Source organism: Megalobrama amblycephala, linkage group LG24 (assembly GCF_018812025.1).
Source record: "Megalobrama amblycephala isolate DHTTF-2021 linkage group LG24, ASM1881202v1, whole genome shotgun sequence".
In the NCBI taxonomy this organism is placed as follows: domain Eukaryota; kingdom Metazoa; phylum Chordata; class Actinopteri; order Cypriniformes; family Xenocyprididae; genus Megalobrama; species Megalobrama amblycephala.
This window is the reverse complement of record NC_063067.1, coordinates 23,236,663-23,261,641: the sequence shown is the minus strand read 5'-3', so window position 1 is coordinate 23,261,641 and position 24,979 is coordinate 23,236,663.

Sequence of the window (24,979 nt, the reverse complement as noted above, 5' to 3'; positions counted from 1 at the left end):
TGTCTGAGGCTTAAGGCATTATCTACTAGCTTATGTTGTGAAGGTCTTCATAATCTTGCCCCGTGATACTTGGCAGAGCTGCTCTAGCTTAACATCCTGACCTCTGGAGCTGCTTTACTGCCTGTGCTCAGGCCATGTAGTGTTGTTACAGCGAGGGGTTACACTTTTTCAGTAGTCCACTTTAGACAGTCTACTAACTATAAGTAACTTGCAACTATATGCCAACTACCTCTCATTAGATTAATAATAGACTGTCTGCTTAATATCTGCTAAATTTGAGGCTCTCCAACAGACATTATTCGGTTGTTAAGCTGACGTCACGCGGCAGCGCTTCCGGGTCCTAACGCTCTATTTCATAGCATAAGAAAACAACAAATGGTGCTAATATACACACACGATGTGGTGTAATACTACAAAAAAAAATATATATATATATATAATCATATCAAACCAACCTTTATCTCCATTCCAAAATTGCAGATGGCCAGACAATGATTCATCTTTTATAAATCGTTAAAATATTAATGTCTGTGACGCTGTGAGCACGGAGACTGTTGTGTAGACTGTAAGTATTTAAAATGTTTAACTTTTTTTAAATGATTGATGTTTAATATGAATAAATAGCGTTCATAAACGGCCGTCGATGGCATTCTCAAGCGAAACAAGTCGAGGCTTGGACCCGGAAATGGCGTTCCTTACGTCACGACTTAACAAGCGGATACTGACTATAAATAGTTTTACAACTACATGTCAACTTCCCAAACCTAACAGTCTATGAATCTCTAATAAGAGTTAGTTGACATGTAGTTGCAAAGTTACTTATGGTTAGTAGGATTTCTAAAGTGGACTATTGAAATAAAGTATAACCCAGCAAGGTTCAAAAATGCTGTGTCTTTGTGATGTCACTTACTTTTTTGAAACTCAAATGTGTTCCTAAAATTTATAAATGCTTACAGTATGCAAATTTCTCAACTACTGTATGTTCACTTCACGTGCAAATAAAAAAAATAAAAGGGACGGTGATCATTCATACCATTAATGAGATACAGCAGTTTAGGCCATTTTGAGTTAAATTGTCTATATTTTGCTGTCAAGTCTTTAGTTGTTTGCTGTTATCACAGATATTTGCTGCTGAATGCTACTAATCTTACAACAATTTTTTAAGTTGCTGCAAATGGCCTGCCATTGTTTATTAAGCAGTAATGCCAGCATTTACATCATGCTTCAAGTATTAGTTCACTTTCAAATGAAAATTAGCCCAAGCTTTACTCACCCTCAAGGTGTGTATGACTTTCTTGTTTCTGACAAAGACAATCGCCTGGAAGGCGATCTAGTGGAAGCTACATATTTTACTTCATAACTTGTTAAATATGGATATTGTTTTAATACAAATGCATCGCTTTGCTACAGAAGGCCTTTATTAACCCTCCAGGGCTGCGTGGAATATGTTTATGATGGATGGATGTGGATGGAGACAGTTTCTTCAGCACATACTCGTTTGGTAGTGCGTTACTGCCATTATAAAGCTTGGATGCGTCAGGATATTTATTAATGTTTCTCCGATTGTATTCATCAGAAACAAGAAAGTCATATACACCTAGGATGGCTTGAGGGCGAGTAAAGCTTGGGCTAATTTTCATTTGAAAGTGAACTCCCTTTAAAGGGATAGTTCACCCAAAAATGAGAATTCTGTCATCATTTACACATCCTCAAGTTAGTCTCAGCCTCAGACGTCACGCCCATGGACTGTTGGCCGAACATCTGATGCATATGGCACACTTATCTGGAAACACTTCGGGAGTTTCGAAGTTGTCATCTGGTTGGTTGAATTGTACAGGATGTCCGGGAGACGTGTGTGATGCGTTCTTTAACGGTCCGCCTGGAAACAAATGTTGTGACGCCAAATGCCTCGTAGAAGAAGACGGCGTCATGTTTACAACTGTGGCAATGAGCGCTTATCAGGATCAAATAAATGCTGGATTTTCAAAAGTATGTGAAGTTTACGGCTTCATTGTTGCAGTAAACTTGGACAATGTTATTGAATGAATAATTTATTAGATGCACACCGGTCTGTTATTGTAGAGACATCGACTTTCATTTTCATACCCCTAAACATGACGCGGAACAAAATGAACTGTGATTGGTTGCGTTACATGTCAGTCAAACATCTTCTTGGGTGGTCCTTGGCCAGTGAAAGCTGCGATAGAGTCCAGACCTTCTGCCGTCAGTCTGAAGGTCTGGCTATGCGAGACTACCCTCAAGTTGTTCCAAACCTGTATTAGTTTCTTTCTTCTGTTGCACACAAAAGAAGATATTTTAAAGAATGTTAGTAACAAGAAAGTTGACGGTAGCCATTGATTTCCTTTCCTCCTATGGGAGTCAGTGGTGTCCATCAACTGTCTGGTTACCAATATTCTTTAAAATATCTTCTTTTTTGTGTTCAACAAAAGAAAGAAACTCATACAAGTTTGGATCATCTTGAGGGGGTACGGAGCTCCAGACATGACATGCAGGAAAAAAAAATAGTAGGCTAAATCGTGCGCACGATTTATTAATTCATTCCCTCGATTTACTAAACGTGCATGATTTACTATTTCGTTGCCTCGATTTACTAAAATGTTTTAGTAAATCGTACGCACGATTTAGTAAATTGAGAAAACGAATTGTGCGCACAATTACAATTTTTTTCTTGTATGTGCTGGGCTCCGTAAGGGGGAGTTGGTGAGTGAACATCCTTCAATAATAAAGAAAGAATGCTTAAAGAACTTAACAAACTTTTGAATTAATCTGATTAATCTACCAATTAAATGTCATTTAAAGTTTTACACCGGTCTACACGTCACATGGTGCAGCATAAAAACAAGAACACTCCCGTTATAATCAAGAAGGCGGTCTACACTGTGTCATAATTGACACGCTCACTTGCAGTGCAGACAGCTTCATACATTATAATGAGAGTGCTCTGATTTGACACATCACTCACTTTCAGTCCAGACACAGAAGCGGCAGATATAAATACGTGTCTGGATTGTGGTGAAGGACATGAGTGTCACTTTGATTTGGTATGAAGGTGGGGCTGGTTGTGGTGTCAATGATGAAGGCTTAACTCATAAATAATACACTGAACAAAATTATAAATGCAACACTTTTGTTTTTGCCCCCATTTTTCATGAGCTGAACTCAAAGATTTAAGACTTTTTCTATGTACACAAAAGGCCTATTTCTCTTAAATATTGTTCACGAATCTGTCTAAATATGTGTTAGTGAGCACTTCTCCATTGCCGAGATAATCCTTCCTTCTCTCTCTTATACTTCTATGATAAGTCTTCTGATAATTCTTATAAAGTTAAAGAGACAGATAGGCTGATGGCAGAGGAAATAATAATAATAAAAAAAAATACAGAACAGGCAAAAGTGAGAGTAAGTTGAGAGTCAGAGCCTATATATTCTCTTCCATTATCCATATTCACAGCTCTGATGAAAATGGAAGACTCACTGAATTTATAAAATGACTAATTTCCTGTTTCCATGTATGGAAATCAATGCTCAAGCAAAAATGTCTAGAGCGGCTCTACATACCATACAAGCTGGCGTGTGCCAAATGACAAAGCATCTCTCAGCTCAGATTTGAATTAGCAGAAAGCTGCAGGAGTGATGATAATCCAGTAAAGTTCAAACACTACTGTAGATCAATGCTGTCTTGGCAGGCTATGTATGATGTCACACATTACTTGCATCCAAGTGTCACTTGACGTCCATCACTGGTTGAAGGTGCTTTGCAAAGAGTAACTCAGCTGCATTAAAGTAAGTTTTAACACATTGTCTTTTTGAACACCCTAGCACTCCACTCCACTTCACTCCAAATGTCTGTGCTATTAAACTTGTTGTGTTTGAGCAGTTTAATAGTTTAGCTTGCTCAACGTTGTGGTAGATTTTCCCCTACGCACCTGACTTTCACCGAGTTTACCTGATCACCTGGGGAATCTCCTAATCGACACCCGAGCGTCTACTAGTCGACAACTGCTTTGAGTCAGTCAACGTCTTGACCCTTTTGAACCTAGTGCTCCTTAACTTGCTGCGCAGCAATAACCAGATAGACTTCAGACTATGCCTTAGAATATGCTTTATTCTAAGGCATAGAATATCAATCAAAGAGGACCTCGTATCAATCAAAGAGAATCCCACCAGCAAGAAGAATATAACAGTTATATAGGATAGGAGCATGGTAAAGCATTCAACAATATGATTGGTTCTTCATATGTAAAACCCTCATGTTACTAGGTAAAGCAAGATCTGCCCAAATCATTTGTTTATTAGTTCGTTAGTTACTTATATTTAGATAGTTGTCTAGCTGTCCCTAAGTGTCATTTCCCCTTTTCTTATATTTGGACATGATTCAGACACACACTGACTTAGGCCCATGAAAGGTTTGAGGACATTTAGGTTTCAAAAGCATATAAATGTTATTCCTGCAAGGAAAAAGAAATGTTAGTTATGAGTAATTAAAAAATTCCATCACAATCCAACCCGATCTTGTGAGAAAACAGAATTATGAGTCGTTCAGTTTGGTTCCTGACAGTGCATAGAAATTTTGTAAATGCAGTTGTCACTACCTGAATTTTTTTGAGTTAATTTGGTTGTAGAATAAAACAATTAACTTGTGAAAAATTTAGGCAGATACAACCGCATTTACACAAAATCTACACAGGAAAATGAGCTCACCTCAAACAACAATCTTAAAAAACATTTTAAAAAACAAGCTTAAAAAATAAGTGTATAGTATGTATGTATATATATATATATATATATATATATATATATATATATATATATATATATATATATATATATATATTATTATAAAATTACTTTGGTCAAAAATACCAAACTCGTCAGATGCCAGGACATTGCCATGGTTACTACAGTGTCAATAATGTATAAAGTCTATTTCATGTCACACAACTTTATTTGATGTGTCGAAGTACCAAAATAACTTATATACAATAATGAATCTGAATAATGCATTTTTTGTCACTGTCAGTCATTTGAAAGATCCTTTTAAACATGGTCCCTGAAAGCACAGTCTTTGTGAATATCCCTATAATTTGTGAGTTATATTGTTCTCCCAGCCTAGATCTTTGTGTGCAATCTATTATCGTTCTTTATTTTTGCATGTCAATGACACTGCACAGAACTGTAAAATATTCATCTTTTTCAATGAAGCTTTTCATAGTTATCCTCCAAAAACAGTTTCTATTCTGTTCTGCATGACAGTTTTAATTGCAAACATAACCTTTCAGAGCAATGGAAATTAAATTACATATGTAAACTATAAAATTGCAGATGTAAAATTCTTGAGAATAATGGGCTGTTTTTCCCTGGCGCTGTTTAAAAGCAGCTCTTTGTCTTTATCCAGCTACGGTTCTGTCAGTTAAAAAGTAACATATAAGAAAGAATTAGCTCTCTGTATTGAATTGTTTGAGGTTTAATCTCAGCTTTGTAAGCACTTCTGTGCTTTGATTTCTTCTTAATTACCCATTTTCTGTTTTATTTATTTATTTTTACAGTGAAGGATGTTGCTGCAAGTTCCTTTCATTGAAACTTTTCTTTGATAAACACTGCTGGAGTCCTGATAACTCTCCAAAGTTTCCTAAAGCTGAATGCTTTCAGGTTTCTGAGGTGCGAGCGTGTGAGACAATGATTGTTTGTGTGCCACTGGGTAAAATGTGAAAACTAAAGGTGTGTTTTTTTTTTTTTTTTTTCCCCTGAAGAGGAACCTATCAGGTACACAAGTGGTCCACAAATTAATGGATGAAAATGGAAAAGACTACTAATTACTCACCCTCTTGGACATAAGCACTTTCAGTCAAGCACATGAACCATGCATTGAAATGAACCATGAAATATGTTAAAGAATTCGTTAATATAGGCCTATGCCAAATAGGGCTGTGTATTGCCAAGAATTTGGCGATACGATACGTATCACGATACAGGGGTTACAATACAATATATTGTGATATATTGCGAAACTGTAAGAAAGGCGATATATTGCGATATTTCTTGTTTTTTTAGAAAAAGGATGTAATTTTAGAAAAAACGGTCATAAAGAACACACCACCATATGCATAAAACCTTACAAAAAACGTTTTATTTAATCAATACAGTATCATTTGCATTTATATCACTAATCCCTATTTTGTGCAATTTAAGGGAAAATAGTAAAGTAGTACTGCAGGATTCTTTATGTGTGTATGTTTTAAAGGTTCACAGTATAGGAGTTTTTAATTTCTAAACTATTTAACAGCTAGTGCATAGTCCATTTCATGACTGAATGTCTGTTTGTGTTATATTTAATATTGTAAAGCTGCTTGCTTTAAAGCAGTCTAATGTATAAAGTGCTATTTAAATAAACTTGCCTCCACTGAAGTACTGAACAGAGTTGGTGCAAACATATCCACATCGCAATGATCAGATGCTTTCTTTATGCTGTCACTGCTGTCATTTTTGTTTATTTTGTTACTGAGAATAAAACGTGCAGTATATAACGTTACCACAAATCATATAGAACGCCAGATTCGATGCGTTTCCCGAGTTTTGGATTTTAACATGGCCTATTTTGCAAACAACTGACTCTTGTCGATCTCCTTAGTGGGTTCTTTATAAAATGAGTCAAAATGAGCCAAAATGTTTCCACACTTCAGCTCTGTATATGTCGCGGGAGCGGAATAATTCTATCGTCTTGTGAGCTGGGTTTGCTAATGCTAATGCTAGTGATGCACCCATAAGGTGCATCCCAATTTGCGTACTTGTGCACTATTCTATGATGTTTTTAAGTATAAATAGTGCAAGTAGTGCATTCACACTGAAAATTCCAAAAAGAAAAAGTGCACTTTAAATACCCGGATGGTGCACTAAATTAACGGAAAAAACTAAGTGTGGAATGTTGGACACTTCGTGCACTCAACTGTCGCAGCTTTAATTATGTAGAGGAGGGGGAGGGGGTATCGGACTCCGTTGTTAAATGACAAATTAACTTTATACAATTCACGCACTACATGGATGAGTGCATAGTGCACAAGTACATAGTGTATAAGTGTGTAGTGTATAGTGCGTCAATTTGGGACGCAACTATAGACTGTAAAAAAATAGGATGCACCTCGCGCTTCTCCGGCTACACGTCAGTTTATGTTCTGAGATAACGCTGACATCTAGCGATTTGGTGTTATACAGTCTGTGGTTTTAAACCGAACACAAAGCCACGAATCCTTGGATGTAAATAAATAAATAAACAGATATCGATACAGTGTTTTTGTACGGAAGAGGATTAGGGCCAAGCAATAATAAAAAAATAAAGCCATCTCGTGATTAAAGTTGTTAAATTTCGAGAAAAAAGTCGAAATAAAATGTTGAGAATAAACTCATTAAATTATGAGAAAAAAGTCGTTAAATTACGAGAACAAATTCGTTAAATTACGGAATTATCTTGACTTTTTTCTTGAAATTTAACGATTGTTTTCCTCGTAATTTAATGAGTTTATTCTCAACATTTTATTTCGACATTTTTTCTCGAAATTTAACGTACATTTTTCTCATAATTTAACGTAATTTGTTCTCGTAATTTAACGAACTTTTTTTCTCGTAATTTAATGACTTTATTCTCAACATTTTATCTCAACTTTTTTCTTGAAATTTAACGACTTTTTTTCTCGTAATTTAATGAGTATTATTCTCAACATTTTATCTCGACCGTTTTTCTCGAAATTTAACGAGTTTATTCTTAACGTTTTATTTCAACTTTTTTCCATTTTTTTCTCAAAATTTAACAACTTTAATCTCGAGATGGTTTTATTTTTTTATTATTGCTTGGCCCTAATCCTCTTCTGTATTTTTGAGAATTGTTACAGTATAGCCAAACATAATATCGTGATATTCACGTGTATTGATATTTTCTTACACCCCCAATGCCAAATCATTTTTTAGTTTTAGGTTGATTCCACGCAAAAACGTAAAGATGTGGTTCTATCAGAAGATTACTCTGTATCGAAATATTTTTGATTTATATGTCGCCTTTTAAAAATGTTATTCAGCAAAATACCTGTCTACTTATGAAGAGCATATCACGAATAAAGAATGATTTTTGCCTGCAGAATGTTTTATTTACAGCATCTGACAGCAGGGGCTAACTGCTAATGCTAACTAGATAAACTGACATTTTTAACCTGTAACTGTTTAAACACTTAAATGAAAATGGCATGGATTTTCATTGAAAAAATCCCTACCACATATCACTGCAACCCAATCAAGAAAGATATCTCTAAGGACAGGTTTTATTAAGAATGCATTGGATCGATGTTTCTAGTGCATGTTGCATGTTCTGTCTGAGTGAAACAGAGTGTATGGAGCAGAGGATATTGGACAAAGTATTGGATGCTTTATCATTTTCTGCTTATGAAGCAGGTTCTCTCTGCTGAGATCATTTCGCTGTTCTAATTAAAGGGCTTTAGGAAAGTGCAGCAGAGTGGAACAGGTTTCCATTTTAAAAGCCAGGTGTTATTAATCTGCCCCTTGCTGAGGGGTTTGTGTGTTTGTGTTGAAGCATTTCATGAACTGACTTCATGAAAGCCATCCAGACGACCTCTCTTAAAGCACATCAAATGTTTCAAATGAATTTTAATCCTCCTCTCAGAGTAAATTTGTTACCTCTGTAACTGTGGCCTCTCTATCGCCATCTGTAGTTGAAACATGAAATTACATGTCACTGTGTTTTACATCAGCTGTGTTCAGTTTGAGACAAGCTGTGTGAATGAGATCAACCAATTCACTGAACAGATCTAAATCAAAAGAATGATTCGTTCACACATCCCGCAAACTCTCTTGAACACGTAAAGTGCAGCTTGGGTGGATGTCAAGAACGCCTTTAAATTTGGGTCCATTTGGGACAACATGAGTTGTTGGGTGATTCAAAACAGAAATGTCTTTTTGGTACAGTTATTCCTTTAAGTATAAACTTTTCTGCCTGTTTTGACCTCTGGAATGTTTAATGAATTCATGTCTTTATCCTCTCTGATGTTAAATCCTCTCTGATGTCATTTGTAGTCAGTAATTACTAAATGTTTTTCTGCATGTCTGTAATTTACTGTGAAATGAATATGACATATTCTGTTTTGTTGTACATTTTAGGTTAATTACACCCTGTTACGTTTAATTATGTAAATCAAGTGAGTGGAATTCTGTTTCTGTAATGAAGAGAATCCCATTTGCGTTAGTATGTTGCTGAGAGGAATGAATAGACCATTTTTGAAGCATGTATCACTGACTACCATAACTGAGCCTCCAGCAATACAAAGACATATTTGACAGACTCTCATCCTAAAACTGGCTCATTAGTCATTTCCAGTCTGTACATTGATTCTCTTCATTCTCGTAGGTTCTCAGTTGGTTTAGCTTCAGGGTCCAGATTTTACATTGGCAACCCAACACAGTACCAAAATAGCATACGAAAAGGCCTAAGGCACAGCAGTATGGAGAGTATGGTTTCAAAGTTTATCATGCAATTTCTGCAGCCAATAATAAACCATACTGGGTAAATTGTAGTCAGCAGAATCCATGTTTTATTTTGGTCCTATTTTGTTTTAATCCAGGTTCACACTGTACAGTTTTGGACACTATTTGGCCATCTGAGACACATTTTTTGAATCCTAAAACATTTTTGATCCTAGGCCAAAATTTGAAGTCTTTGATTCCTAGTTTGATACATTCACTGACAGCCGATTAATGACGACTGAGATCAAAATTTTACCTCTGAGGTAAAATTCTGGCTCAGTGTCATAAGATTCGAGGCGCATACCTGTATTGTGACTTCCCTTATGACAGCCGTCAAATCAAAAACCAATAGGAGTGTAGAACCTGATGATGCAATTAGTGAGACAACAATAAACCAACACTTGCTTCATTTTTTCCCCAGTTTTCATTTTTTAAGAAAAGCAATGATCAAAATGAATGCTAGAGACTGTTTTTGTTTGCTAGCCACCATTTCTTTCCTGCATGTAAATGCAGCTCTAAAGGTGATGATAAACGGGGCAACTTTTTGAGCAATGCTGCAGGGCAATCTCACAGAGCGATGATGCTTGAGCACTTTCCCCATTGAGAATGGGAAACAAATTTCAATCTAAAGTAGAAATTTGTTTCCCATTCTCAATGGGAAAGTGCCAAGCACCATTGCTCGGCAAGATTGCCCGGCAACATTGCTCAAAAAGTTTCCCCGTGTATCATCATCTAAAGTCGTTTTTAGAATGCTGTGTCATGCGCGAGATGCTTCAAAAGACGCGAGACACGAGTGCTGTGGTTATAGATGATCGTCTAGTATTTTTACATTGAAAAACAATGGAAAAGCAGTGCAGTGGAATAGAAAATGCTTTCTCTGAGAATGAAGCAAATTTAAATGGTTACATTTTTATTATTTTGCAATTAGCATCAGTTTTTCAATCTATCTGTGCCTCTATTAGAACAGGACCTAGTTTACCTTTGGCTGTGTCCTCTCTTCTTTAGGCTGGTCTGTCTCATGTGTCTCATTTCTCATCTGATCAATAGAAGTCTGTCCACTGGGGTTGTACCTCAAAATCTCAGAAGTACTGTTGTCTGTTCCATTGCTCAGAAACCCTGCTCAGGTCCTACCATATTTACTTACCTGTTTTTAATCTCCCATTTGCTTAAGATTCTGGAAAAAGTAGCTGCTTCACTGCTGCAATCTCATTTAGAACTTGATAATCTTTATGAAACACTTCAATCAGGTTTTCGTCCACTTCACTGCACTGAGACTGCATTACTCAGGCTTGTCACTGACCTCCTTTTATCTGCTGATTCTGAGTTTCTTATCTTTCTTCTACTACTCGATCTCAGCTCTGCTTTTGCTACTATCACAAAACTCTCCTTGTCTGTCTTTCTGCCTTGGGCTTTACTTTCCTTACTTCACCTCGTACCTTTCGGATAAGCAATACTTTATCATTCTTCAAAGATACAAATCCCCCATACTCCCATTACTTAAGGTGTTCCTCAAGGTTCTGTTCTCGGTCCTCTGCTCTTTATCGTCTAGTTTCCTTTGGTATTGTCCTGTAACAATATGGGTTTCAAAGTTCATGACACATACACACACACATCAGATCCAGTTCCATCTCACTCCTCACCCACTTTGACTACCTGTGATCTAAAAATCTGAATGAACTCAAACAAAATACTGATATAAAACCAAAATCTGACTAATAGATCCTGAAACATTCACTTCACTTATCTCAGTTTTTCTATGTGAAGGTTGCACTGCCATACATTCACAAACTGTCCCCTTGTTATGATCACCAGTTGGAGTGCCCTAGTTAGTCACTAGAGGGCACTCCAACCCCGACTGTTCCTCACCACACCTTTGAACTTCATTTCCCAGAACACACGTCCCGGACTCATTATCCTTTCATTGCACCCAGCTGTTTTGTGTTTGATCATTAGTTCTGTCTATTTATACCCTGTTTGTTTCTGCTTTTGTTATTGAGGTTTCGTTTTTGGTCACTGGCTTCCGTTTGTGTTTTCTTTGTTTATTGTGGACTGTTCTGTGGACTCTGACCCTTGTCTGTCTGGATTATGCTTTTGAATCACCCAATTAAAGCTGCATTTGGATCTTACCTTCTTGTCTCTGTGCCATTCCATGACAGAAACCTCAATCACTAATAGATTCAGCAGCATGAGTTTCCGGATTCTTCCTCCAGCCACCATGAGGGAGCGAATGGCTCGACTGCGGGCGTTGATGGCTCTACGCCAAGAAGGATGGGAGGTAGGGTGCTTCACCCAGACTTTTTGGACGATGGCGGTGGGGCTAGAATATAATGACGCTGCTCTAAAGGAGATTTTTAATAAGTGTCTGAATGACCCTCTGCCTCAATGGGAGATAGGAGGGGCTGCAGATCTTGGAGTTTTGGGGGTTTGTTAAATATTTACACCATCGGGTTCAATGGGCAACACCGGGCCAACCTGAACCCGTTTGTAGAGACTTTCCATCTCTGGTTCCAGACCTTGGTCTCCTAAGTCCCACTGAAAAGCGCAGGGCAAGGAGAAAGAAGAAAGCCTGTGAGTCTGCTCCAGAGCCCCCTCCAGCCAGTGAGTCTGCTCCAGCCAGTGAGTCCGCTCCAAACCGTGAGCCCGCTGCAGTGCCTACAGAGGAGATAGGCACAAAGCCACCGCCTCACCCACGTAAAAGGAGGAAGAGGAGGAAGAAGGCTTCCTCCATCCCTCAAGGTCCGGAGACCTTCCCAGAGCCCGCTGTAGGCCCGGAGGCCTTCCCAGAGCTCGTGGTAGGCCCGGAGACCACCCCAGAGGTCGTTCTTGAGCTTCCCAAGCACCTTGCCCTGCCGGCGCCACCCAAGCGCCTTGCCCTGTCTTGTCAGTTCCTCCAGCACCGCCCTGGCATTCAGCCAGGACTCCAGACCTGCTGGAACCCACCTGGGCAATTCCTCCAGCACCGCCCTGGCACTCAGCCAGGACTCCGACCTTCTTAGAGCCCCCATAGTCTGTTCCTCCGGCTCCTCCCTGGCCTTCAGTCAGGGGCTCTGGTCCTGGCCCACCATCCCTCCCCCTGGTCCTCCTCCTGTCCACCTCCCTCCTGAGAGTTTTTCTTTGTTTGTTTTTTGTTTTTGTTTTTTTGTGGAGCATCTGGTATCCGCTCTGTAGGGAGGGGGTACTGTTATGATCACCAGTTCCAACCCGGACTGGTCCTCACAACACCTTTGAACTTCATTTCCCATAACACACTTCCCGAACTCATTATCCTGTCATTGCACCCAGCTGTTTTGTGTTTGATCATTAGTTCTGTCTATTTATACCCTGTTTGTTTCTGCTTTTGTTCTTGGTCACTGGCTTCCGTTTGTGTTTTCTTTGTTTATTGTGGAATGTTCTGTGGACTCTGATCCTTGTCTGTCTGGATTATGTTTTTGGATCACCCAATTAAAGCTTCATTTGGATCTTACCTTCTTGTCTCTGTGCCATTCCGTGACACCCCTACCTTGGTGTTATCATTAGCCAGGTTTCCATTACAGATTAGCCAGGTTTCCATTACAAAAAATATCTGTTTTGTTTCTAAATTTATATTGTTTGTTTTCACCTCTGTTTTTTTATGAACTTCTAACGTGTGAATGAAAGGTAAAAAAAAACTTTAAAAACATGCTATTATTTTATTTGATATTCCTCTTTACTGCATTCAGACAGTGATTGATCATGGCTATCTTGTGCTTCTAGCTGGTGCATTTTCCCTGGATCATAATGCAACAAAAATTACCACTTTACACCTTCAGAATGAGAGTGTGTGGGCTCAAATGTGTTTGCCAGAAACTTTTATTTCCCACCTTCTTTTGTTTTGTCTTTTTCCACCTCCTCAGTCTGTAGGCTGAAAGCTTGGATTTATTTTCCAACTTTGATTTCATAATTCATCCATACTATTCTTTGTACAAAACCTCAAAATAAGATTTGTTTAATTATCAATATTTTACATGCTTTCATACTTCTGAGCATGTAACTTCAGTACACCTGTGTTGGAGTCATTTCCATTTGATCGTCATGCTCTTGGCAGTGAGAACAGCACTGTGCCATTAATATGCTGCTCCCACACAGAGTGTGTTTGTATTGTGTTAGATAAATATAGATTTCTCTCTCACACACTCCTACTTGCACCATCATTACTCATCTTCTGGACATTTTGGCGATGAGCTGACAGATGCTGCTCTGACACATTCAACAATGCAAAAATCATTTTCTTAATACGTATTTTTCCAGGAAAAATATCTCAACATCCATAAAACCAGATCAATACAATAAATTTGGATATTATCATTTTTATTCAGTGACTATATCTTGAATTAAGTTACCTTTTTCTTACTCTACTCTATTGCCAAACTGTTTTCAGCAATAAACTTTAAAATTTGTTAGATTTATGTTAGATAAATGTGTCTTGATTGAGGACTCATCTTTGAATAAAGCTAATTTTTCAAGGTAATCTGAGTTTATACTAACTGTACAATTGTCTCGGTCAAAGCAGGCAAGGAGATAAGATGCGGATTTCCAGCCAAATTGTTTATTACCAGTAACAAAAACAGAACAGTAACAAAAAAACAGAAGGCAAACAATGCAAGGGCTAGGCTAAACAACAAAAAAGAATCCAACCAAGGGCTTAAACATACAAGAAAACAAGAAACCAAACAAGACACAGGTGAAAATAATCAATGAGTAACAAAAGAAACAAACTAGCAACTGTAACAAAAACGAAAATGAAACCAGGAACAAAACTAAAGTCCATGGAACAGAAGCTGAAACTGAAGGGGGCGTTTACACAACCATTTTTAGTTGAAAATGATGTTGTTGGCCATTCATTTACATGGCAACGGCATTTTGGGGGCTAAAAACGCAAACTTTTAAAAGAAGGTTTCAACGTTTTTGAAAACGATTCCATTATCATCTCTGTGTAAACTACAAAAACACAAATTTGTGAAAACAGTGACGTCATGCGCATGCATATGTGTTCAGTCTATAGGTGCGTAGTGTTTCTTTACAAAGTGACGTCACCAACTACTGGCCTGGCAGCAGAATACAGTGTTTTTAGTCATTTTCACAGATGAGATTTTTTAAAAATGCAAACGCCTTTTTAGTACATTGTTGGCATGAAAATGAACCCTAAAACTGAATGTGACAACAACTTAACTAATTACCTTGCTAGTACTGTATGTGTGATGGCAATGTTACCTTATCTAACTGTTCTTTTGCTTTTGCAGGGTAAAAGAATTGCAGACAGAAGATTGGAGAAGTTTATTTGTTTTATCCTGACCTTTTTTGTTTTATCTGTTACTGAATTGCTAATACATTTACAATTCATTAGCATTAAATTATATTTTTTATGAGTGTCAGGTCAGACATTTTTACAAACAAAGTGTGAGTAAAAGTGACTTGAAACAGTAAATGTGAGACTTTCCTGAGATTTTCTAATTAAAGCCATCAAGAATTGTGTGTTGTTACTTTAAAACATGCTATTATATTTACTTGCAATATCTGAGTAAAAATTGTTTCCTAGCTTTTTTCAAGTAAATCCTACTCCATTTTTTTTTCAATGTGGATGTTTACAGTCAGTTGGGGTCTTGATCCCATATACTTGAAATATATGTGGTTTACGGGGACTCTACATAGACATACTGTAGAAATTGTATATTCTATCCACTTACACTAACCCTACTCCTAAACCTACCCATCACAGGGAACTTTCTGCATTTTTTTGAATAATAATAATAATAATAAAAACTCTGTTTAGTATGTTTTTAAGCCATATGGTTTACGTAAACCATGTTTACGTTAATACCCATGTCATTATAGACATTTGTGCCCTCTTAAACCACAAGAACATACAGACACACACACACACAGCAAAAATGAATTTAAATGTTAATGGAGGTTTAGAGAAGAAATGTTTCAACATGCTCCACAATGCTTGAATGCAGTAATTGTAATTCTACCCAAATTGTTGGTATAAAAATTGAAATGAGTCTATTTAGATGCTGACGCTTAATTTCATTGCATATAATTTATTTGCATTGGATTAATTGAGTGAGTTATGGTGTGTGTGGTTCACATGATTGTCTCTTTCTATCTCATTGTGGACTCTTATTGCTGGAGCCACTGAGGCAGGAAAATGAACAAGGTCCAATTTTCTCCCTGCAAAGTAAAATTGGACAGCAAACTAAATGAGGTATGCTGAAAGAAAACCGAAAACACAGCTGTCATGCAAGAGGATCAGGGACCGTATGTATAAAACTTCTCAGAAATGCTCTTAAGAATAGTCAAAAAATTCTTAGTAAAGAGTAGGACTTTACTAAGAGTAGGAGACTTTTATAAAGAAGCTAAAAGCAACTTTTAGTAAAGTATAAGACTGATTCTTAAGTGCTGGCTTAAAGTAACACTCATTTTCCAACTCCCCTAGAGTTAAACAGTTGAGTTTTACCGTTTTCGAATCCATTCATCCGATCTCCGGGTCTGGCGGTACCACTTTAAGCATAGCTTAGCATAGTTCATTGAATCTGATTAGACCGTTAGCATCTCGCTCATAAATTATGAGTTTCAATATTTTTCCTATTTAAAACTTAACTCTCTGTAGTTACATCGTGTACTAAGACCGACGGAAAATGAAAAGATGCGATTTTCTAGGCCGATATGTCTAGGAATTAAACTCTCATTCCGGCGTAATAATCAAGGAACTTTGCTGCCGTACCATGGGTGCAGCAGGCGCAATGATATTACGCACCGCCTGTGACCCCCTGCTTGCACAGGGAGCTTGCCTTGCAACCATGGAGACATTTGTGAGAGGTGCTGCGTAATATCATTGTGCCTGCTGCACCCATGGTACGGCAGCAAAGTTCCTTGATTATTACGCCACATATTAACATTAACAATAGAACTCCACATTAAACTATTAACGAAACTATTAAAGAAAGTCATGTTTGAAAGTTGCAATCATTTTTTTATTGTTTAAAATGAATGGAGAATATTTCGTGTTCTTCCATAGATGCTCGACCATCAGCCGTAGGTGCACCACTGTGGGTGGCGCTTGAGCTTCCACCAGATGGGCGCATGTTCGTTGGAAATATTTGCCATGAGGATGAATGATTACATGCTTTAAATCATCAATTTGGGCAGCTTTGAGCAGATCTCGGGGTTCTTATCCAGTATGTGAGATTAAATGTTTGCTGGTGTAGCTGTGTTTACCAACTTGGTGATGAGGCCCGCACTTATTCCTTTGCTGTCCACTCATTTGTCATCAGTGGGAAAACCTCTCTACGATTGCTTTGGTTAGTTAATTTCACAGCTAGAACATGATGGCTACCCAAACAGATATTTAAATGCGTTACATGCTATAATAATTCTTATATATAATTCTCAAGTCTTAGAATAAGAGTAAAATTATGTCATTCTTAGCATTTTGACACACTTAAGACTAAAATTTTACTTTGAGCGGCTTTATACATACGGGCCCAGATAAGTGTGTCAAAGTAATGTCCATATGGAAGTGATATGTTATGTGCTCAGTTATCATCATGTATGGAGTTAGCCAGACACAGTGAATGTGTAAAGAAGCAATTACAACCTGTGCTCATAATGAGTACATTATAAGGACAAAATCTGACAGTTTCATATACCAATCCAAAGTTAGCGTCATCGGAAGTCTTCGTAATTTGTCTGAAATCTAGCATAGGCACCAAATAGGAGCTGGCATCCAAAAACAGGGAAGCAAAAGCAGAATTAGTGTAGATGCTGTTCATCTCATGGTATGCAAAAGATAGTATTATTTCATCAGATATAATTGTAGTAAGTTTATGAGAAGCAATATGTGAATGCTTGGCTAAAGAGATCTAGATTTAATCTAGATTTACAAAGAGAGAGTGTGAATATATGAACTGAATATATCAGGAAGGTTATTCCACAATTTAGAAGCCAAATGCAAAAAGCTCTACTTGGCCTGCGTCTCAATGTGCATACTATCCATCCTAAATAGTATGTGACACTAGTAATATTCAATACTATTTAGGGCGGATAGGGTGGATAGTATGCACATTGGGATGCAGGGTTGGATATACTATGTAGTTCATCTTAATCATGTTTCCTGTTTGTCATATGATTTCCTTGCCCCTCATGTGATCTTGTCTTGTGCTTCCTTTGCTTTCATGTGTTTTGTTCACATTGGTTCCTTAGTACATGTGTCTTGTTTTCATTAGGCTTGTTCGACTTCATGCAGCACTACACAGATCGGTGGCTGACTTGAAGCAACGCATGCCAGTTAGAAATTTTGTCCGACTTGAGACAGCACCGACACCATGTGACTGATCAAAGTACAGCGAAAGCGATTCGAGAGCAGCCGACCGAGTCAGCCAGTGCAGCTTCTCCAGTGCGGCTGCACGAGCTCTGATGACGACACAGCTGTTCCACGACTGGGCAGATTCACCACATGACAATGATCACGTGTGTTTCGTGTTTATTCTCACACCTTCAGTTCCACTAATGCTCACAAATCTGTATTTTTATATGCTTATGTCAAACATTTGTACAAACAGATGCAGTATTAGACAGCAAAATCTCCAGAGTTAAATCAACTCTGCTCAGAGTACATATGATCCCTCTCTAAATAGTGTTAAAATAACACTAAAGCAGAGTTAAATTAATGAGATAATTAAGCAATTAATTAAGTCATGATTGTGCATTATTGATGAACACCTGCTGTTAACAAGCAGAATCACTGAAGAAAAGAGAAACACAAGAACTACAACTGACTTCAGTCACAGCCTTAACTTTGCAATTGCTTAATTATCGCATTAACTTTAACTCTGCTTCAGTGTTACTTTAACACTATTTAGAGAGGGACCATATGTACTCTGAGCAGAGTTGATTTAACTCTGGGGATTTTACTATGTAAGCATAAAGTAGGCTATTGAATGAAAACTCTGAAACTTCTGTGTATTTGACAAATATTGCATTTAATTAATCTATGATAAAGTATGCAAACAACACATGAGTGTCACTACGGTAAGCAAAAAGTGTCCAACTTCACGTGTCTGTTCTCAGCTCCTCCCCGACTGCAAGTGGCAAATCTTGCAGGTCTGTTACATCCAGCCGATGTAACCGTCAAAAGGCTTGTTCGAGATGAATTCTACACTAGCCTGCCACCAGCTGGCGAGATCTGCCGGTTGCAGGTGGGGGAGCCTGCAGTACAACGAGATGGCCGTCAGGTTGGACACTTAACATGCTAATTTCGTAGTGTGCTGAATCAACGTCATTCTTGGCAGACCACACGATTTTTGCATTGATTGTAGCCAAAGAAGTGGATGCAATTGAAATTCACATGTTTTGAATATCAGATATTCAGTATCAAGATTTGTTAAATACAGGAACTTGTCTAAGAAAAACACATAACACACATCGTCCTTGTCATCACAGAATCTGACCAATGAGAAGTGTGTCGTCATCAAGGCTTTCGCAGCAACTATGTTGTTCCATGTTTCCATGCACCAGGGCTGTTTAGTCAAGTTTTTGTTCTTGGTTTGTTTCATGCATTTGGATTTTTGGACTTTCACTGTAAATAAACTACACGGGTAGTTTTGTTATCTTAAAGAGTGTGATGGATTGTACCGTGATAGAAAGTGTGTTAAATACAAAGGAACTAGATCATTTTGGGCTTTATATGGCTTTGTTAGAACCAGTATTTTATAATGATAGGCCTACTAATAGGACCACATTGTAATGTTTGCATCACATACTGTAATTAATATGTTGGCTATGGTTTTTCTGCTGTAGTAAACTTGCTCTGTAGCTCACCTGGTACAGCACTTCACTTATGGTGCGAAGTGCTTGAGTGCGAGTCCCCTAAAACACTAGTCACAATAAAACCGACCAAAGATTTGTAGAAGCAGCTAAAATGGCATGGCTGCTTCATAAAATGTGTTTATCTCATGTTTGGTTTGTTAACATTATCGGTTAGGTTTAGTGTAGTTGATATGTTATTTTCAAACTCGATAAAGCATTAACCTTTTAGCAGCACTCACCGGAGACCAGACGTTTCCAAACTGCCAAGACACAGGCAAACTTACAACTTTATTCACATCACTCAGTTGCGAGTTGTTAATTTAAGAACCACTCAGATGGTTTACGGAGGTCCTTCTCAGTTGCTTTTGCAAGCAAAAAAAAATTTCTGATTGCATTACTTGTCACCTACTGTACACCATCTGTGTACTGTAAGGATCCGGGTTTGTGTCCGTGCACATATTTTTCACAAGTAGCTCGCTAGATTTAGTTCTTTGGTTGTACAACTTATTCTTGGCTTGTACCAGTTACAACATAAACTAGTACACATTTAAAATAACCATCATGTGTTCTTGCATGTTTATGCACACACACACACACACACACACATACACACCCACTTTGTGTTTCCATGTTTTATAGGGACATTCCACAAACAATGATTTTATACTGAACAAACTGTATATTCTATCCCCTAACCCTACCCATCACATCATTTACAAAAGTCTTTTTCTCTTTTCCTTTTTTTTATGCTACTATTTAAAAGCAGCTCTCTGTCTTTATCCGGCTATACAGTTCTGTCCATTAGAAGTAACATATGAGAAACAATTAATTCGATCTTGGTATTGCATTGTTTGAGGTTTAATCTCAAATCAGCTTTGTAAGCACTTCTGCTTTTTCATCCCTTCTTAATTACCCATTATCTGTTTTTTTTTTTTTTTTTTTTTTTTTTTTCCTGGAACTTTTCAGCAATAAATGCTGCCTGGGCCAGTTGCACCAGCCATTTGTAAGTTACAACTTAGCCTAGTTCTAACATTAATGGACACTAAGTTACAACTTACGCACTACTAAATATTTATGCATTGCACCATTAAACTTAGTTGAAGCGTAAATGTACATATAAACTAAATATTTACGGACACCTCCGATCCGATTCTTTATATGATAATGCTGACATTAACACTAGTTTATATTTTGAGATAGAGAACATTATGTGAATAGATTACTTTGTTAGCGACTCCTCAACACGAACCCGTCCTAAACAGCGTGCCTCTGTGTGCATCTGTCTATGTTGTGCATGTAAAAAAAATAAAAATATCTTATGTCTTTTTTTTTTTATCAGTGTTTATTTATTGATCCTTTTTACTGTTAGTTCCATGAGGAAAAATAAGTTAGAATGAAACTCATAGTATTTCAACATAACTTCTGTTCACATATTTGAAGGCTGCTATTGGATCATTGAGGGTAAACATCATATTATGCGACCACATTACTTTAAGGAGAGCTTAAGACCTACTAGCTACATTCTGCCTTAAGAACAAATGGTGCAACCGAATGAAGTACAGAGTTAGTTACAAACTAGCTAGTAGTTACTAAGCCTCTAGTGTGCATTTTACATTCTAGAAATCGGCTTACGAACAGCTGGTGTATCCCTATATGTTCAATGGAGGGCTTACTAACTACACAAAGTCCCCAAACGCTGAGAGAAACATTAACTTTTTTTCTTGAAGGGGAGGCTGTGGTCCAGTACTTATGAAAGAATTGATGCACCTCTTCTAACAAGTGAAGAGATGTTTGTCAGTTTGTTTATTGTATTTCTAGGGTGCTGACAGACAGCAAGTAGTGAGAATTGTAGCACAAGGTGCTGCTGGGAGAAAGTTATCATCTACATCACCATATAATTTCAGTGAGGGACAAGAGGAATGGAGTGAGGGCACAATTCCATGAAACTACCACGATGAGGGATAAAGAAATGGTACTGCAAGAAAACAGGCCTATATCTGAGGACAAACTAGGTTTTAGTGAAATATCTAATACTCGCTGAATCTGTTTCAGTGAATATTGCAAATTCACCTTTGTCGTGTATCTTCTAATTGGGTTTGGCTGCTTGCAATAGAACCTTCAGAAAGTCTGTTTGAAGTAAGTAGTTGACATTTCTCACTTTTCAATCAATATTCAATTTCAGGTAGGTCAGAGCAATGCTGAACTATGTCTTATATACTACAGGCTCTGTTCCAAAACCCAGTAAGCTTCACTGCTGTCTGCTGCTTGTATCGGCATCTGCCTTTGAAGACAGCATCTTAACTGAAATGGAGCCTTGATATAAATAGTTTCATCATGTGTAACTTTCCTCTTTAAGAAATTGATCTTTGTCTTTAGCTAGGGGAAAAGGGGGAATACTGTTTATGAAAGGGTGTACATGGTCTGCAACAATGCTTAGGTAGGTGGTACGTGTCAAAGTAACATACACATGGATGGCAGGACCCAAGGTTTCCCAGCAGAACATTGCCCAAAGCATGACACTGCCTCTGCCGGCTTGCTTTCTTCCCATAGTGCATCCTGGTTCCATGTGTTCCCCAGGTTAGCAACGCCCACGCACCCGGCCATCCACATGAAGTAAAGGAAAATGTGATTCATCAGACCAGGCCACCTTCTTCCATTGCTCTGTGGTCCAGTTCTGATGCTCACCAGCCCACTGTTGGCACTTTCGGCTGTGAACAAGGGTCAGCATGGGCACTCCTGACTGGTCTGTGACTATGCAGCCCCATATATGCATAAACTGTGATGCACTGTGTATTCTGACATCTTTCTATCAAGAACCAGCATTAACTTCTTGAGCAATTTGAGCTACAGTAGCTCGTCTGTTGGATCAGACCACACAGGCCAGCCTTCGCTCCATGTGTATCAATGAGCCTTGCCCGCCCATGACCCTGTCGGAAGTTCACCACTGTTCCTTCCTTGGAGCACTTTTTGATAGATACTGACCACTTGCAGACCGGGAACACCCCACAAGAGCTGCAGTTTTGGAGATGCTCTGACCCAGTCGTCTAGCCATCACAATTTGGTCCTTGTCAAACTCGCTCAAATCCTTATGCTTGCCCATTTTTCCTGCTTCTAACACGTCAACAAAATGTTCACTTGCTACCTAATATATCCCACCCACTAACAGGTGTCGTGATGAAAAGATAGTATTATTCATGTCACATGTCAATGGTCATAATGTTATGCCTGAATGGTGTATATATACATATATATAATATATATATGAATTTTACAACTCTACATTATTATATGAACAAATTTGGTAACAATTTATTTTGATGGTCCCTTTTGAACATTCTATTAACTATAAGTAACTTAATTACTAAAAAAGTAATTAATTACTAATTACATCATCAATGTTGTATTTAAAATACTTTTCTAATTACTCTGTCTGAAAAGTAATTTAATTACTCAATAAGTAATTTAACTCATTATTACTAATTACTTCTTAAAATCCCTATAAACCTTGACCGGATAGACAACAGAAAAGGAAGAACTCTTTTAATAATTTAAATATGAGTCAAACATGGAATAGTTTAGCCTTATATAGCTTTTTAAAAACATTTTAGCTTTATTAAAACATACTATAATACTTTCAATTTACTTTATAATACTTAAAATATTTTTAGTAACAAATAGGGATGTCACCATACCAAAAATCTAGTAGTCGGTACCGATACCACCAAAAGTGCACAATACTCGATACCAAAGTCGATTCCACGGTAAAAATATATAAAGATACAAATAAAACAATATTTTTCAGGTAGGTCTAATAGAAAAGGAAGTAAAAATACCACAGAAATGTAATAATCAAATATAAAATAACTCTGCATAGTCATAACTGTATAAATTAAATATAGGTTAATCCTTATTAAAGCTTTTCTTTTGTTGTTTGATTATCATTTATAATACAGAAAGCCAATAGTAGACAGTAGCATGTTTTAAAGGCTGCTGTCACTAACACCTAATGGGCAGAGACTATATGCTGTTACACATGCTGTTCACATTCACAAAACCAACGTGAATATACGCCACAAGGGGCATTTTGACATAACTGTGTGTCACCCAAGCGGCAACCTCACTCTTTCTCTCGTGAAGCCAATACGGAAGTAACTTAAACTGCGATTCATCGACTGGCCGCTAGGGACAGGCTCCAAAAGAGAGCAGAATCTCATAGAGTCCCATGTTAAATTGGCCAAGTTTATAGCAGAAAAAAAACATGTTTACAAGTTGGTTCAAATTGTGGTTTTGGTCTATACTGCTATTTTTGCCCTTCATGACAACTCTGAGGGGGTGAATTTTTTTATAACTTATCCGTTTAAATTATATTAAGCCTTAAAGTTCTGCATAATTAAGGGCGTGGTCACTTGAGTGACAGGTAGATTGCGCTGCTGTCTGTGAGCCGTCATGTTACCTCAGCTGCCACTGAATTTGGTATCTCAGCCGTTTTTGTGCTTTTTTTCTCGATTATTTTATACAATTATAAAATATGGCTTGCTGCATAATATTCGAGACTGATGTGTGTCTGTAGATGTGCATGCATGGGGAAGAGACACAGAACACATGTTGTTGGATCGTGGCATTGGCTGAAAGTTTTGGTTGTGAGATTCACTACAATGACAATGGCGGAGGATATCAAAATCCAACAGCACTGCTTGGATATTATAACTAAAACTGCTGCACTATTTTGAAAAAATATACTTTGGACACAGGCTCATTAGTTTTACAACATAAACGCTGCTCAGATTGCATCCTTTCTTGAAGAACGATGACAGAGAGCAGATCATTCAGAAGAAATGTGACGTTTTTTGTTTTGCAATGGACACTCATATTTTACCCAAGTGCCACAGATTGGATTCATCTCGCGATCTCTATTTCATTATAAAGGTATGAAGTCCCATTTGATTTTCCATGTTGTTATTTGCACACCCAACACTACTGGTGTTGGAGGATCTATATCTTAAAAACACCGTAGATTGACAGTAAAACTTTTAGAACGTTCTGATGATAAAACTTATCTTCATTAATATTTTAGATAGTATCTAAGATAGATAGATAGCCCCTTTGCTGCTAACATGGTCATGTCGAGCTAGGCGGGCGTGGTTTCAGCAACCAGTCATATCAGCTCAAACCACCTCCCCGCCTCTTTGCCCATTTTCAGTTATCCGGGAGTGACGTGCGTTGACGCGCAGCTAAGATGGCCGCGGCCTCATTTACGCGTCAAAACTGCTGTTCAGAACTCTATGGGTGACGTCACGGACGCTACGTCCATATTTTTTTACAGTCTATGTGTGTCACGCAATCTAAACTCCGCCATTTTGGCAGGCCATCAGGAGAGCGCTAGAGCGGCTGTTGGTATCGATAGTGGTTGAACAATAATTTAAAACCAGACTGTTTAGACCTTAAAAACCTTACTATTTCAACATGGTGGACAGCTGCTGTGCGCCAAGATGCCAGAACAGGTGGGGGAAAGCATATTATTGTATTCCTAAGGATCCTGAAAGACACCTGAAAGGGACATTCTAAAACACTTAACGTGAAAAATGCTTAACGTAGCTTAATGTACTAAGAC